Source organism: Filicampus tigris, chromosome 4, assembly GCF_054856515.1.
Source record: "Filicampus tigris isolate MCC_2025a chromosome 4, RoL_Ftig_1.0, whole genome shotgun sequence".
Classification (NCBI taxonomy): domain Eukaryota; kingdom Metazoa; phylum Chordata; class Actinopteri; order Syngnathiformes; family Syngnathidae; genus Filicampus; species Filicampus tigris.
In genome coordinates this window covers 25,727,120-25,742,883 of record NC_141220.1, presented here as the reverse complement: position 1 = coordinate 25,742,883, position 15,764 = coordinate 25,727,120, and the positions used below count along the sequence as shown (strand labels likewise).

General features: G+C 42.1%; 1 protein-coding gene across 3 annotated transcripts in view; it reads left to right on the top strand.

Moving 5' to 3' along the window:
• The window catches only part of plxnb2b (plexin b2b), a 183,434-nt gene that overhangs the window by 57,644 nt on the left and 110,026 nt on the right, over positions 1 to 15,764 (top strand). For 2 of the 3 annotated variants that reach the window (XM_086027394.1, XM_086027393.1), the window contains one exon: positions 9,906 to 10,009. The exons of the other annotated variant lie outside the window; for it this stretch is intronic. The gene's annotated coding sequence lies outside the window, so the exon portion shown is untranslated. The remainder of the gene's footprint in view (positions 1 to 9,905; positions 10,010 to 15,764) is intronic. 3 annotated transcript variants of the gene reach the window in all.

Genomic DNA, 15,764 nt, shown 5'->3' with positions numbered 1-15,764 from the left:
ACGTGTGGTGATTTGCTTATTTTTTTTTCATCGCGCACAAGACACGGAGTCACGCAAAGACCCGCACGCGCTCGGCTTTCGTAATACCAACGCGGCATCTGATAACAGGCGGGGTCAGACGGCTGCGGATGCTGCCGCCTGGTATTTGTTTGCGTAACGTGCCGCTTTTAGGCAGACCGCCTTTCCATCCTTTTTTTCGAAGATTACCAAACAGATTGACTCGATGATACCTCAAGGCAAGCGCGGCCAAGCAGTGATTATCATCGGCAGTCGCGCCCCAATTTACCAACTTTCTAGTCCAGTCACAGCCACTGCTGTTGCAGATTCATTTTTTGTTTTTGCTTGTTTGTGTGGAACGCATCACATTGTTGTTGTTCTGTTTGATCAGATTTTGTATGCCAGGTCGCACTCACACTTGGCCAGTTGAACTTGAACATCTGCCTTACTTCTTGTCGTGGCGTTTATTTCTAGTGTGTCGGTTATCATGAGTGAATGTATTAATTGGGACACACAGTCTGATTTAATTTGCAAAGATTTGGAAGCTGATCCGCTTAAAGGTGGCGCTAACTTGTCGCACAGTTCATTTTCATGTTGGGCGGATGATATGAAAATGGATTGTGTGTGGTTTTCTGCTCGTGTAAACGTTTTTGAAATGCCAACAAAACCCTAACCCATCTTTTCTTTTCTTTTTTTTTTTTGGAGTGATGCAATTTTGGTGCTTCTGAATGATGCAAGGGCTGACTTAGAGCCAGTCACAAGAAGGAGTCATGCCATATCATCTATTGCAAAACTCCTTTCAACTCCGTTTTTTCCTTTTGTCTGACTCATATCAGTGCATTGACAATTGCTGCTGGTCGTTCCCAGGGCAGTTTTCCGGATTTGCCATCCCAAGTTTCAAACGCAATGTTACCCAGGATGGGCACATGCGGTGCGTCCATTAGCGATACACTCTGGGCGCATTAAATCAAACAAAGCAGGCTTTTAAGCAGTCGCCGGCTAGAATTATCGGAGCAATCAATTTATTTTCTGTGACTCGGTGATGTTTGTTGGCCTTTTCCGTTGACACTTCCAATTCCATCACTTCAAACTTCATTTTACGCCGGCAGTGCTCTTCCAAATTTACAATGGTGAAAGAGCTGCCTGAAGTGCAAAACGCTCTTTCAGGCACGGCGGGCTCCGCCTCAAAATACCGGGCACCCACACTCTGTTTGAGTGAGTGAACCCATAGTAAAAGGTTTCCATTTTAGTGAATCGCATCCGACAACAAAGCGTACAATCTGTTCGAGCCAACGCGGAATTGAGCTCCCGGTATTTGGGATCTTAGAAAATCAAGCCCACATTGTGTGCTTTTGTCAATATGCCCATGTGTGCTGTAGACTTTTTTTTTTTTTTTTTTTTGACTCTATGGATTATTTGTAATCATTCTCTTTATTTCTAATGAGATTAAGATGCCAGTCGCCCTTAATAACTGGCAATTATGTTTCGGGTTCTCCTAGACCAGGAACAGAAGAATAGCAAAAAAAATGACAGGTATCGGAAGACGGATCGGAAACTTTCTATGACCTTGAAATAATTAGGACAACACTTAACAAAGCCCGCTTGACCCGCATGGCGCTTCGAAGAAATGCGACTTCATGTAGGGGAGAGTAAAAGTGACTCTCGAGTCGGGGAAAGGGTGTTGAATAGAACATTTGTAGTTGCGGCGTCTATGCAGAGTGGCTCATTCAAAGGCACGGCAACGCTTTGACATCCTCGGCAAACGCGCTGAATCGGGAGATTAGCCTACATCGTGTCAATGAAAGAAAATGAGCAAAGTGGCTAATTTACATTCATTGAAATGGTGAATAAGCAACCCTCTTTCGTGACAATTAGACTTGTTACATAGCTGGTTGTGAAGCGTCGCTCTGATTAATAATGATCATTCCGGAGTCCGGGTAATCTATACTGGAATAGGACCATGGCATCCCTGCAACAATGCATTCAATTTGACATTAAATTGAGCTGTTAATCATGATTTTATAGGGACTCGACTGCTGTCGCATGGAATGAATAGCTAACTAAGTAAATTATAAGTTTGTGTTGCTTCACTGAATCACGAACCATACTGGTAACTTCAATGGTGTTACATAATTGGACTTTATGTATTCATTTTAGCATTATGACTTCTAATGAAAGTGAAAATATATTTAAGAATATTTTTTTTTTTGCAGCAATTTTTTTAACACCAACAGCAATTAAATCGGTATAGCGATAATCAATCAAAATAACGTAAGGATTATAGTAATAATTGATCGTGACTTTTTTGCAAAATGGAGTGCAGCGCTTGGCTTTAAGCAGTAGAGGTGCTGTTGATTCAGTCTAAATTAGTGAAGGATACATTTTTTTTTTGGCTTCCCAGAGTATTTTATTTTTAATATAATGACTTGACCTCACGTTTAATCCATCCGATGACCATGCTTGCAACTCAAACCACTCGTAGCTCAAATCATCTTTCCCCATTGTTATGAATGGAAGTGCCATTAATGTGTTTCAACTCCCAATAAAACACCCACAAAAATAATTCAAACATTTTTTTTTAATAAGAAACCTACAACTCTACAGTATTGGACTTGCATACAATAAAACACAACACAAAAAAAATACAATAATAACATTTAATAGAATGATTTTGTATATTGTGAGGCTCCTTGGACTGTGCTAACATTGGCCACCAGGGGGCAGGGTAATACATGCATATGTACATATACGAAGAAGACGGTCACAACTGCTCCGTAAACGGCGCACCACTCTAATCCGATTCAATGCAACACAAGTTTATTTATATAGCGCATTTCATGACAGCTACAGCTGGGATAGCCTGAACAGGATAAGCGGCATAGAAAATATTACAATATTACATTGTTGTGCCCTGCCGCGTTGACTTCCTACTAGCCTTACAACTACATTAGCGGAGCGTTAACCCCGAGGCTCACAACAGTGCAGCCAAAACAAGCAAAGACTTCCTAATTCCAACGCTCCTTCTTCGCTGCCCATCAAAGGACGGGGCGTCCAGCTGGCCCCCGTTGTTTTGCTCCCAGGAATGTGTGACTAAGCGCTTGTCGGCCCCGTATCGGGCCAATCAGCACAGGAAATGTCCGCTTTCAAGTCCCAGCTGAGTGTGTCATTCTGCCCTATCTCCCCAGACGGGCCTGGGCACGCCTCTTACATTGCTAATGCTCTGCGTCGCCCCCCCCCTTCCAATGCACCAGGAGCGTCGATTAGCATAGCGGACCGGAGAGCTGATCCCCGCCGCTAAATCACATGCGGCCGGCTTGACTGAAAAGCATGGGAGGGCATATGCACGCTTAATTGTTAAGTGAACTTGGGGAATTTTCACTTGGACAATAATAGGATTTTGAGGTGAAAAATCAATTCAGATTGAACGTTTGCGATGAATAGGGAATTTGAATAGAGTTGGAGAGAACGATATTTGAGCATAATCCTAATGAGAACAACCAGATTTCAAGGGAGTGCAGTCGTAACTTGACTTTCTGTGTTGTGGGCATACATTTTAGTACGGTGTAGCTTTAGATACGCCACTCCTTTGCATGAAGTGGGAAAACAAATGTCGCAATCACAGGTGTCAAAATTAATTGATTTAAGCAACCACTGATTGATTGTCAAATTAATCGACAGCTGTTTTACGAATCGAGTACAGTAATCATTTACAGATATTGCTAAACTTGAAATTGTCCGTATCATCCGATTTCTGCTTCTGTTAAAAAAAACAAAAACTGTAATTATTCTGATTTCTGTAATCCTTCATGACAGCAGACTAAATGTATTTTGTGTTTGATGCAACAAAAAAAATGTAAATGTTTGGAAATAATGATCGAGCCAGTGACTGAATAAAAAAAAAAAAATAAAAAAATTCTATAAAAATCCCCCCTCGTGTGATATTGATTAATTGTTGTCATTTTTTTAATCACCAAACAATATCATCTAAACAATAATAACTGCTGATTATTTCATTAATCAATTAAATAATTAATAGAATACTCAATCCTAAAAATATTTAATGGTCACAGCCCCAGGAACAGTTAAGGCACTGTAATGCCCGCTTATGACATAAAAACATTTCTTCTTATATATAATTCCATCCCATTTAATTAAACTTAATCCCCCAAGGAAATTTAATGAGGGGGAAAAAAAAAACAACTTTTGGTGACACATTAGCCCGTTTGCTCTTTTTTGAAGTCCTGTCTTTCCTCATCCCCACCAACATCCAAACTTCCGTTTCCTCTCCTGTGGCGCTGCCGAGTGTGGAGACGTGTTACATACGGATGTAAAATTAATTGGATCACAGAGTGCAAGCGCACTGGCGTGTGAGGTCGAATTGGCGCTCGCTCCCCGCAACTTGCTAAGAGTTCCCTCGAAGGCAGCCGGTGCACATCGGAGCTCTTCGCCGTATACATCCACCTGAATACAAATAAGTGTTCCCTCCAGTGGTTTATGCAATATACATGCTCAACTTTAGCTGAAGTGTTGTTGCCAGGCTCGTGCTGGGTGCGCTTTCAAATCTGGGTTAGGAAATCCCCAATCGAGGTTATTACATGCGCTAATGCTAATGAAGCCGTTTGCTCCGAATGGAGATGCTAAGCCACGCGCTCTTAATAGAGCATCAGAGTTTACAATGAGGAAATCCTAATGACTAAATTCCAGCCTTGTCTGCTAAAAGCCGGACAATCTGAATCATGTTAATGCCGGCTTTTATGAGATGCAGTCCAAATGAATGTGAAACTAGGGCTGAAAGAGTTTGACCCCCCCCAAAAAATGTATTTTTTCTCAGTATTGTGATTGTGATTATTGTGTGATTATGTTTTCCCAGGTCTTCTTCCCGTGTATTTTTTTTTAACAAGCACAAGCGGTATATTCATTTGTATTACAGTTAAATTGGAAGTCAACCCAAACATATTTTTTAAAGAATATGTTTCCCGCGGGCCCACTAGTTGAAACATGACATTTTGATTAGTATTGCGTTTGTGGAATGTGAGTTAAGCAGCAAAATCACCCCTTTTTAGCCATCTCAGGGGGCGGCCATTTTGTCACTTCTGTCGACTGAAAATGACATCACACACCCTCAGGGCTAAGATAACGAAGCTGAGGCATGATTGGATAAGCTTCAGAAAACTGCTCGGGTAACGACCAATCATGGCTCAGCTTCAGAAAACAGGTGAGCCTTGATTGGTCGCTACCTGAGCCCTGGCTAGTTGTGATGTCATTTTCATTCGACAGAAGTGACAAAATGGCCACCCCCTGAGATGGCAAAAAACGATTGGATTTTGCTGCTTAACTCATATTCCATATTAATCATATTGCCTTGTTTCAACTAGTGGGCCTGCATAGAACATATTCTTGAAAAAAATATGTTTGGATTCACTTCCCGCTTTAACAATATCAGATTGATTATATTTAAATGTTTTGCTCTTATTTGTTAGGCTTCCGCTAAAATAAAGGCAAATGAACCATCGATTGTTTAGTAGTTTATTTTTCAATTTTAGTTCGAGTTGTGAACTTACTCAACACTTTGTATTTCGTATGTCTTCAAATACATTAACAATGTCTTTAAGAAGTGCGGATTCTTCAGTTTAAATGTGTTTAACCCATTCACTGCCATTGACGAATTTACTTGTCTTTTCACAGTCCAGCCATTCAATCGCAGGAACATATTTATATTTTTTTCATTTTTTTTTTCAAACGTTAGAGTAAAAGAGGGTGTGAAAATGTCTGTCAGTGAATGAGTTAGTGTGTCGGAGGTGTAAACAAAATTCTTCTATGGTCTCTATATTGTAGATTTTCACCTTTGGCAGGTGGGTCTGGAACGTATCCCCAGTGATAGCAGGGCTTCAGTGTACCCCTTTGTTTTAAATGCTTCAAAACTTCGGCCTCTGACCTGGCGTTTGGACCTCTTTTCGACTGGTTCCATTAAAGAACACGCGTCAGGCTTTGTTGATGTCGCCTCAACACACTCGCACAAAGTGAAATAGGCAATTTCAGGCTTGTTCAAAACAGACGCTGCCTATCCCCAGAGGCCATCAGTGGCAAGTTTGGCTGGCAAACATCAATGCCACGGACGCAGGGTGCCTGGCGCTCCAAAACAATTGGAAAGTGCTCGACTCTTTCACGCGGGAATCCTGCGAAATTGGTTGCTCGTAGGTCGAGCAGATTCATCGTGGCCGCATCTTTGTAGCATTCCTTATTTGATGTCATTGCTGTTTTGTGCACACAGCAATCGGGGGGGGGGGGGGGGGGGGAGCCGGCTTTTACACCCACTGTAAAAAGAGTCTGTGTTTCAGTAATGTCCAGTTTATAGTTTCCAATGCCAAAAATTAAAATCATTTGGTTTGTACCATATAATTTTCTACCACATCACATGCAAATACTGTTTTGCATCACGACTGGAGAAGCATCGATTGAAACAGCATTGTGACGTCTACAAGAACAGGGCATATTCTTCCAAAGCTGGTTGTTCTACTGGCAGATTTTTTTTAACTGCATTTTTCCTCTGGACATTTGAGATTTATTGATTGTTTTTTTTTTTTTTTTTTTGTATTCAAGAAATAAATGGAAAATGTATACAACATCAAATATAAATTCTTCCCTTGACCAAAGGTTGCAGTTGATTGGGTCGTCTTGTCCCTGTTGTTGCTTTTCGGCCGCTTCTGATTTATGGCATTCTGGCACTAATGGTACATCACCAAGGCCCGCGTTTGCATTGTTATGACTGGACCTGTCCTGCCTCATTGGGCCGCTCTACCTTGTCTCTTGCGCCCGGGATGAGGCGAGCATCGGAGTGGAATGGCCGGCCGGCCGACCGGTGATCAGCGTCCCCCTCAGCTCCAAATCATTCGTCTTCATCTCCCCTTTCGTCTTCGCGCCAGAGTGACCAAGCAGTCGGCAGACTCACCTTCAGACGAGGCCGTCAGACCTCCTGTCACCCTGCTCATCCCTCATATCGCTCTCATCGCGACCTCAAAACACTTTTGCACTGTGTTGCCAAAAGCATGTAAACCGCGACCTTGACTTACAAGTTGAATTTGTTCCCTGACCACACGTGCATCTCACATCAACTTTCCTCATTGAAACGGATGGCTTGATGATCAATGTGGAGAATGGGTGCTGATACTTGACTGAGCGGCTAATGCTAGTGAATTGTTGCGCACAAATCGGTCGACATATTGGAACCATGGTCAAGTGGTCTTGAGCGTTGGCGAATAAAAAAAAAAAAACTTTGGCGACATGTCTTACGACCGTTCACTTAAAGAGGTAGTCAACCCAAACATGTTTTTTTCAAGAATAGTTGAAACAAGGCATTCTGATAAATATTGCGTTGTGGAGTAAGAGTTAATCCACCTGTTTTTAGCTAACTCTGGGGGGGACCGTTTTGTCATTTCTGTCAACTGAAAATGACATCACAGTCGCTCAGGTAACGACCAATCACAGCTCACCTGTTTTCTGAAGCTGAGCCATGATTGGTTGTTATCTGAGCCCTGAGTAACTGTGATGTCATTTTCAGTTGACAGAAGTGACAAAATGGCCGCCCACTGAGATGGCTAAAAGTGGGTGGATTTTGCCGCTTAACTCATATTCCACAAACGTAATATTAATCAGAATGCCTTGTCTCAACTAGTGGGCCTGCACAGAACTTGTTCTGAAAAAAAAAATGTTTGGGTTGACTTGCTCTTTGAAAAGAACTTTGGCGCCACGTCACGAATGCTTGCTAGCGAAAAAAAAGGATTCGCAAAGACATTTTGAACATTTTTGGGGCTTACAGAAAAGTAAAGACAGGAGACACTCTTTCTACTCCACTGTTGTTGTTTGTTAACTTGTCTCGTTCCAACGGTCGATGTGGTTTTTTTCGGTTTCCAGCAGTACCATTTGGACTTTTATTTGGGAAAACAACATTCTCAAACCAAAGCCAGTGGCGTAGAACCGGCATGACACCCGCTGCCCTGTGTGTTGGAGCAAGAAGGCGGAGGTGGGCGGGGGGGGGGGGGGGTGCTTGTCTGTGCAACTTGTTAATTAGCATGGGAGTCTTGAGACTAGCTATGTTATCTAGCACCACAACCCCCCAACATCACTTCCTTCCCCTCAGCTCTCCGGAGGGTTGTTTCCACTTTTTCATGGACGGCTGCCAAACCTTTCCCCGTATCTTCCGTCCGTTGTCATTTCCTCGTTCATTTCAATCTTTTTTTTTTTTTTTTTTTTTTTTTTTTTCCAACCCCCGTCCCCACCTTCCATTATCTGCTAATGTACTCCCAACGCTCGTCCCGGGCAAAGAGTGTATTTTTAGTTGGGGACTGGGGCTCAGTGGTGATGGACTGCTCTTTGGCACAAAGTAGCAAGGTCAGGTAGGTCGGCGAGCGTCCAGGTCAGCGGACAGTCTGTGTCCGCCACGCGCCGGCCCTGCGCCAACGCTGCAATCTGTGTGCGGCATGTCAAGCGCTAAACACACACTCTCTCTCTCTCTCCCCCTCTTGGCTCGGTAGAGTTTGTCTTCTCCGGCGGTCCCGCTAAAGGTCAGACGAGTACACAAGAGCGACAAGCCACTTATCCCATGCGAACAATAGGAATCTCACTGGGTAAACAGGTTTCCATCTTTGTGGTGGTCCCCACAACTGTCCTTTCATTTGAAACTCCCAAACACAAATGAAAGAGCGCACGGCCGTGCGGCATCTCTGGACGGCCATCGAATTTGTGCTTGAGAGTGAAAATCCATTTGTCTGAATTTGTTTGAGCATGCCTACTGTGCAGTGCCTGTACTGTTGTTAAGCTCTTCTGCACTTTGTTTGACCCGGGCTGTCTAAGAGGTGTCATAACAAGCCAAGTGTGAAACGGCAACGCGATGCTAAAATCACCCCAAACAAAGAGAGTAAAGTCAATCTGTTCTTTTTTTTTTTTTTTTTTTTGTTGAGCGGATTGGTGTCCAATCTTGGGCCTGGGGGCCATTCGCGACTCGCCATCCATCTTTCATACCTGAAATATTTGATTTTTTTTTTTAATGCTCGTTTCTAAATATGTAGTTGGATGTACCCCACCCATTGCCTAAGATATGTATAATCTAGTAAATAAAAGCAGCTAAATGCAAATAAAGTTACACCATATAACTCCATATAGGGTTTATTTTTGTCCTGCAGATTTGTGTTTGATAGAAGACTGAGGGCAGGGACAAAAAAATGGCCATTGCAGCAAGGTGGAGACTGTGGAGTGTTATTCTCTTGCATCCAGGTTCAGCAACATGCTAAGCTAAGGTCAGCCAGTGCATTTATTTGTCATTTTGGGTTGTATTCGAGAGGAGACTGAAGGTGTCGGGGAAAATGGGGCGCTACGGCAAAGTGGAGACTGTGGAGTATTTTATTGCAGTGTCCAGAGCTAAGCCACTAGATAAGCTAACATTAGTATGTGCGTTTGTTTTAGTCATTTCGGATTTTATTCAAGAAAGGACCGAGGGGCAGAGAGAAAAATGGCTGCTGCAGCTTTGTGGAGACTATGGAGTACAATATTGCAGCAGCAGCCAGTATATCCAGCCACAGCGTGTGTGTTTAGCTTTTTTGTTTTAAGGGCAGCAAGAAAACAGAGCAGAGCAGCAAATTAGAGATATTTTTTTTTTGGGGGGGGGACAGCAATGTGGAGACTGTGGAGTATAATATTGCAGATCCCAAAGTGTCTGGGCATAGCAACAGGTTTGCTCACAGTAGTCTGCGTGTTTACTTTGGACATTTTATGTATATTCGAGAGGACACTAAGGGAAGGAAGAAAACAAATCACTGCAGCCAAGTGGAGACTGTGGCGTATACGGAGTCCAGAGTGGGCAGGCACTGTAACAGGCTAAGCTAACATTATCACATTTTTCTCTGTCATTTCAGACTTTCTTGAGAACAGAAACTGGGCACAGAGAGAAAACGGATCGTTGCGGCAAAGTGGAGACTGTGGAGTTTGATACCGCATAGTCCAGAGCTGAGGCAACAGGGTAAGCTAACCGTCGCGTGTAGTGTTTATTGCCGTCATTTCCAGCCTTTCTTTGAAGTCATTTCTATAGATATTTGTGTTCATCCACCTTGTGTTATGCTAGCGTTTGATCGTAACTTCTGGAATACGCGACCGATGGCATATGTTGTACCGCGTTAGCTCCTCAGTGCTACGCAGAACTCTGATGGTGCCTCCTCTGCAAAATAGCGCTTGTCCAAAGAGCAACAGGGTGGGAGGGGAGCAAGCGCTTCTCTGATCTTCTGCCTCTCAACGAACCATCTGTCTGATGCTGGCCCAGCATCCTGCGCAGCCTAGCATTAGCGCTTGTAAATATATACAGTACATCTCTCACATTTCACGCAAGCAGAGCCCCACGCTGACTTCGGGCTCGGCGGGAGCTGGAAAGTGAGAGCAGATTGGAGCCTGTTTTAGTTGCGGCAAGTGTTTTTCAGGAGGCGAGGGTGTGGGGGTGGGGTTGGGGGGAGCGCTCGACGGCAGACGGAATCTGAAATGGGCACCTAAACTGGATTTACACGATATGGCGCGAGTGACACAATTGGGATGTTTTTTCTGCCTCCAAGCAGTGCAATTCCAATGGTTTTCGCTATATTTCTTTCTCCCCCCCAGGCCATGTCTTTTTTTTTTTCCTCCCAAGTGATACAAGGCTGATGTTATTTGCTGCCAGGAGTCCCAAATTTTCCCCAAGGGGCACAATTCTGATGGTTGTTTTCCTTTCAATTGCCATAATTCCAATGTGCTTTTCCCATTAATTGGGCAGTTTGCAGTTTGTTTGTTTTTTTAACAAACCATCGCGCCCATGGAAGAACAACCTATCAGAGACAGATGGCTTGATGATGATGTGTCAATCATTCGCCGGCGCATCCCTACAACTCAGAGTTTTGAAGTATCCACATCGAGAAAAAACAAACTAACAACTGGGCAAGACTAGCGAACAGAAGCAGGCGCTTAAGAAGATTTAAAAAAAAAAAAAAAAGATACGTTTTGACTTTTAATTGATTGAACATTTAAAAAAATAAATATCCAAACCAATACATTTCGTGTTATAGTTACACTCTATTACAAAAAAAAAAAATCATCCTACCAATGTAGCAGCTGTGGCTAACATTGTGGGTTATTCACAATGCTAATGCTAGCTTAGTGTTGCTAACATTGCTATTTTGTTCAGACTCGACAGCATTCACAACGCACTTTCGTAATTGCATGCCATTTTGTATTTCCATGTTTGAGAATCACAATTGTGCACATCGGTGAGGGGCGTGGCTTTGGTCAAACTGGAGCGGGGGAAAGATTAGTAAAGTGAAGCTAAAAACCGCAAACTCGCACTTAAAATGGAACGATTCTGGTGTATTTTACACTCAGTTAGCTCCAAAATGAACACGATGTGCGATCAATGTTTTAGTGACAAAGTTCTGATATTTTTGCTGTTTGTTGCGGTCAAGTGACATCATTCCGAAGCCTTTTTTTTCTTTCAGGTGACTTTATTCATTTTTTAAGTTTTAAGTGGCACAATTCTACATTTCTTACTACTGAATGACTAAATTGAAGATGTTTTTTACTCTCATGCTGTACAATTCCATTGTTTATTTGCATCAAAGCAACTGTTGTTGTTTTTTTTTTTGCTTCCAAATGCTTTTTTTTTTTCTCACCAGTGACATAATTCTATTTTTTGGGCTCCCAGTGAAACATTTTTCTTTGCTTGAAGGCGACTCCATCGTATGCTTTATTTGCTTCCAAATGACACAATCCATGAATATTCGTTTATTCTCAAGTGGTACAATTCCAATGTTTTTCACTTCCAGGCTTCACAGTTTTTGATGTCAAGCGGCACATTTCCATTTCTTTTGCTTGAAAGTAGTACACTTCTAATATAAGGCATCCCAAGTTTCATAATTCTGATATTTCTTTGCTCCTAAGTAACACATTTCTGTTTTTTTGTTTCTTCCGAGTGGTACAATCTGAATGTTTTTCCACCCAAGTGTTAAAAGTCTTTTGCTCCCCAGCTGCGCATTTCGCTTTTTTTTTTTTTTCTGCTGTGACACAATTGGGATGTTATAGGCACCCAGGTGACACATTTCCCGTGTTTTATACTGTGTTGGTATACAGTCAGAAAGTCAGATCAAACAATAAATCATAATTGGACACTTAGACCTGCAATGTAAAGACAGCCTTTTTTTTTTTTTTTTTTTTTTAACCTCTTGTACAATCCTTTGATAGAAACATGAAAAGATGATAGAAAGGATGAGCCTTTCCCCCTTGTCTTGTCGGCCGTAGATCTTTTGCGTTCTAAAAGATTTTTCAGTCTAAGTCACAGGTGCAAGTTTTAAAAGCACAAGCAAAATGATATTTACCTGCACTAATAAGCCGCCAAGAACCCGGCATCCTCCCTTCAAGTTGTCAGCGCGAGGTAAGCTTTTGCAGTCGTACAGTGGGGATGATTTAGCGTTAAATCTGTCTGCTCCTCTGTTTCTTATTTTTTTTTAAGGGGGTGGGATATGTTGGGGTGAGCGGCTTTTTATTTGAAGCTCCAATTTCTCTTTGAGAAGATTCTCCCCCTGCTGCCTGCTCGCTTCCTGGCTGCTGTGAAATGGGATTTTCTTTCTCGTTTGTTCCAAATTTTTTTTTTTTTTTTTTTTGTCGCCGCTGCGCAGTGAGGTCATCTGAAATGACTTGAAAGTTGGGCAGGGGGGAAAAAACTCACTAGATTTACGGTTTGGTGGCGGTATAAGAGGAGAGCGGTTGAGCGGAGCTAACATAAAGAAAAAATTGCTTTGGTATTCCTCTTGTTTTGAATTAATTGTTTAGCAAGAGGATTTTTTTTTTTTTTCTTCTTCCGACAAATGAATTCAGGCACGTTGTCGCTTTATATTAAAGCATTGAAGCGGCCTGCCGTTGTGAGCGGAATCGATCTTTCCGCTGCTCGCTGTGGAAACAGGTGTGCTGAGGCTCCAAGTGCCCACCACTCTGCCAACGCCGCTGTCCTTTATATCCCATAGGCCACTCTTTGGATAAATGGCTTGAGGCCAGCCGCTTTTCCCTCCTTGTTATTTTCTATATGAGCACTCTGGCATGCACGGTATGAGCCCCCTGCCCGCCTATTCATAAATTCACTTATTCACGTTTTTTTTTTTTTTTCTTTTCTACTGAGTTGGAATTATACTCTAGGAGAACTGGATAAGCTTCAGATGATTTAAATTTGTGCGAGGAGGAAAGGCGACCATACACAAAATCATTTTTTCGCTGTGGTTGTTGACCCCCAAAATGCCTGGATACTTTTTAAACTCACAACACTTCTCTTAACTCATTCACTGCCAGATATTTTCAGATGCTCTTTTACCCTAACGTTTAAAAAAAAAAAAAAAAAAAAAAAAATTGGAAAAAAAAATATAAATAAATTCCTGGGATTGAATGACTGGACTGTGAAAAGACAAATATGTCCTTGGCAATGAATGAGTTAATTGGTTATTTACATGTCACATGGTTTATGGACAGCCCGGCATAACATAACAACTCAGAAAGATGACACCTGTTGGATGTATATAAATCAAATATTAACTAAAGAAAATATAGTATCATTACTTTAAACCGATGAATGATGAATTTATTTTGAGTCCAAAATTTGATGTATTTTTAAAAAGGGCTGAGTGGTTGGCAACGCAGATTTGTTTCAATTATTGTGATTTGATTTATGACTTGACTGAAGCTTTGCACCACACTTGTTTGGCATAATTTTGTGAAGCTCCCCTCATAAATAGTTTAAAGACTTTGCAAGGCAAAGTGTTCGGTAAGTGAACGGGTCTAATTGAAGAAGATGCATCAACTGACTTTCATATTTCTTCGGGAGTTCATTGGCTTTCATTTGAGTGCAAATCGAATCGAATAAATCTGAAATTTATTGTAATGCAGAAGAACTTATTGCTTGTGTTTGGAAAAAAAAAATACATGAAAAGATGACCTCCAAAAAAATTATTGCATATTAAATCAAAATTGCAATGTTGAGGAGAAAAAAAAAAAAAAAAAAAATCACAATTGGATTATATTTCAAAATCATTCAGCCTTCAAGCATAGCGACGTTATAACAAGCCAATCTGGTGCCCACGCTTGTCACTGCCCAGACTTTTTCTTTGGCTTTGCTCTGTCTGACTATAATTTTTTTCCACTCTCATTCCAAGAAGACGGTCTTTTCGGACTTCTTGTGATTATTTTTCCTCACCTATCCCCATCTATTTTCAGATAAACTGCTCCCTCTATCACACTCCGAAACGCCACAAAATGGATAAGAAACATGGTAATTGGTGTCAAGGAAGTATAGTGAAGCGCTACGTCTCAACTAGGGATGGGCGAATATTATACGAGGTATCGGATCAGGCCGATACCGGCCTTATTTTAAGCTATCGGGTAATCGTGGAAGCTGCCGATACCAGCCATGGATACTTATGGAAAAGCATATCTGACATGGAGTAAGTCCTCCTCGGCAATACCACTCTATTATTGTATTCCATCTATGGATGAATGGCTTGAGACCAGCCACTTTTTTTCCCCATGTTGTCATTTTCTAGAGGCACACGCTGCCTTTTTAAACATGTGTGTGGCTTTCTGCCGGCCTTTTGAGGATCAAAAGAGAAGCATCTGCGTGTGCTGCTAATGGTCCCGTGGTCTACCAAACAAACTTTTTCCCCCCTCATCCATCCCTTCATTTTCTCCTCCGCTTGCTACGTCCTCAAACTCCAATCAGTTCCATCTGTGCCCGAACCTCTCCAAATGTCACCCTCCAACCATCGCCACCCCTCCAGAGTTGGTTTGACGTAGCCGCGCGCCGTCGCTCGGGTAATGTGTGTGCGGCGGCGAGCTTAATCACATCGGGTAAGCACACCTGTGCAAACAGATGTCCGCCGGGGCTGCCGTGCTGTTCCTCTTTAGGGTGGAGCGTCTGCTTATGGTGGCCCAGCGTCCGTCCCCACTCTTCCTCCTTGCCAGTTTTCTGCTTCTTCCTCAGTGGGCAGGCTGGGATGCCCACCAGAGCCCTCAGCAGAATCAGGCAGGAAGCTTTGGTCCCCAGAGCTTTTACCGCGCCTCTTAAGTTTACAGATTGAAAGATAGCTTGATAGATACTGCTAGATAGATAGATAGATACGGATGCTGATATAGATGGATAGATGGATAGCTAGCCAGCTCGCTAGATGGATAGCTAGCCAGCTCGCTAGATGGATAGATTGATAGAGATACTGTAGCTAAATACTGCAGAGCTAGGTGGGTAGGTACTCTAGATGGCTAGCTAGCTAGCCAGTTCGCTAGACGGATAGATTAAAGAGATACTGTAGCTAAATACTGCAGAGCTAGGTAAGTAGGTACTCTAGATGGCTAGCTAGCTAGCGAGCTCGCTAGACGGATAGATTGATAGAGATAACTCTAGCTAAATACTGCAGAGCCAGGTAGGTAGGTAGGTAGGTACTCTAGATGGCTAGCTAGCTAGCCAACTCGCTAGACTGATAGCTAGATATAGTGTAGCTAAATATTAGATAGATAGGTAGATAGACCCAAATAAGTTCTTTGTTTACTCTATAACACCAACATTTTGAGGAAACAAATTACCTCACTTATGTGATTTCATGTAAATGTTGTAAAAATATTTTCATTAAAAGAAAAAACATTTATAAATTTAAATAATTGAACAAAATTCTTTTTTAAATGCACTTACATTTTATATTTTGAATAAATAAAAATTCACAGACATTCTT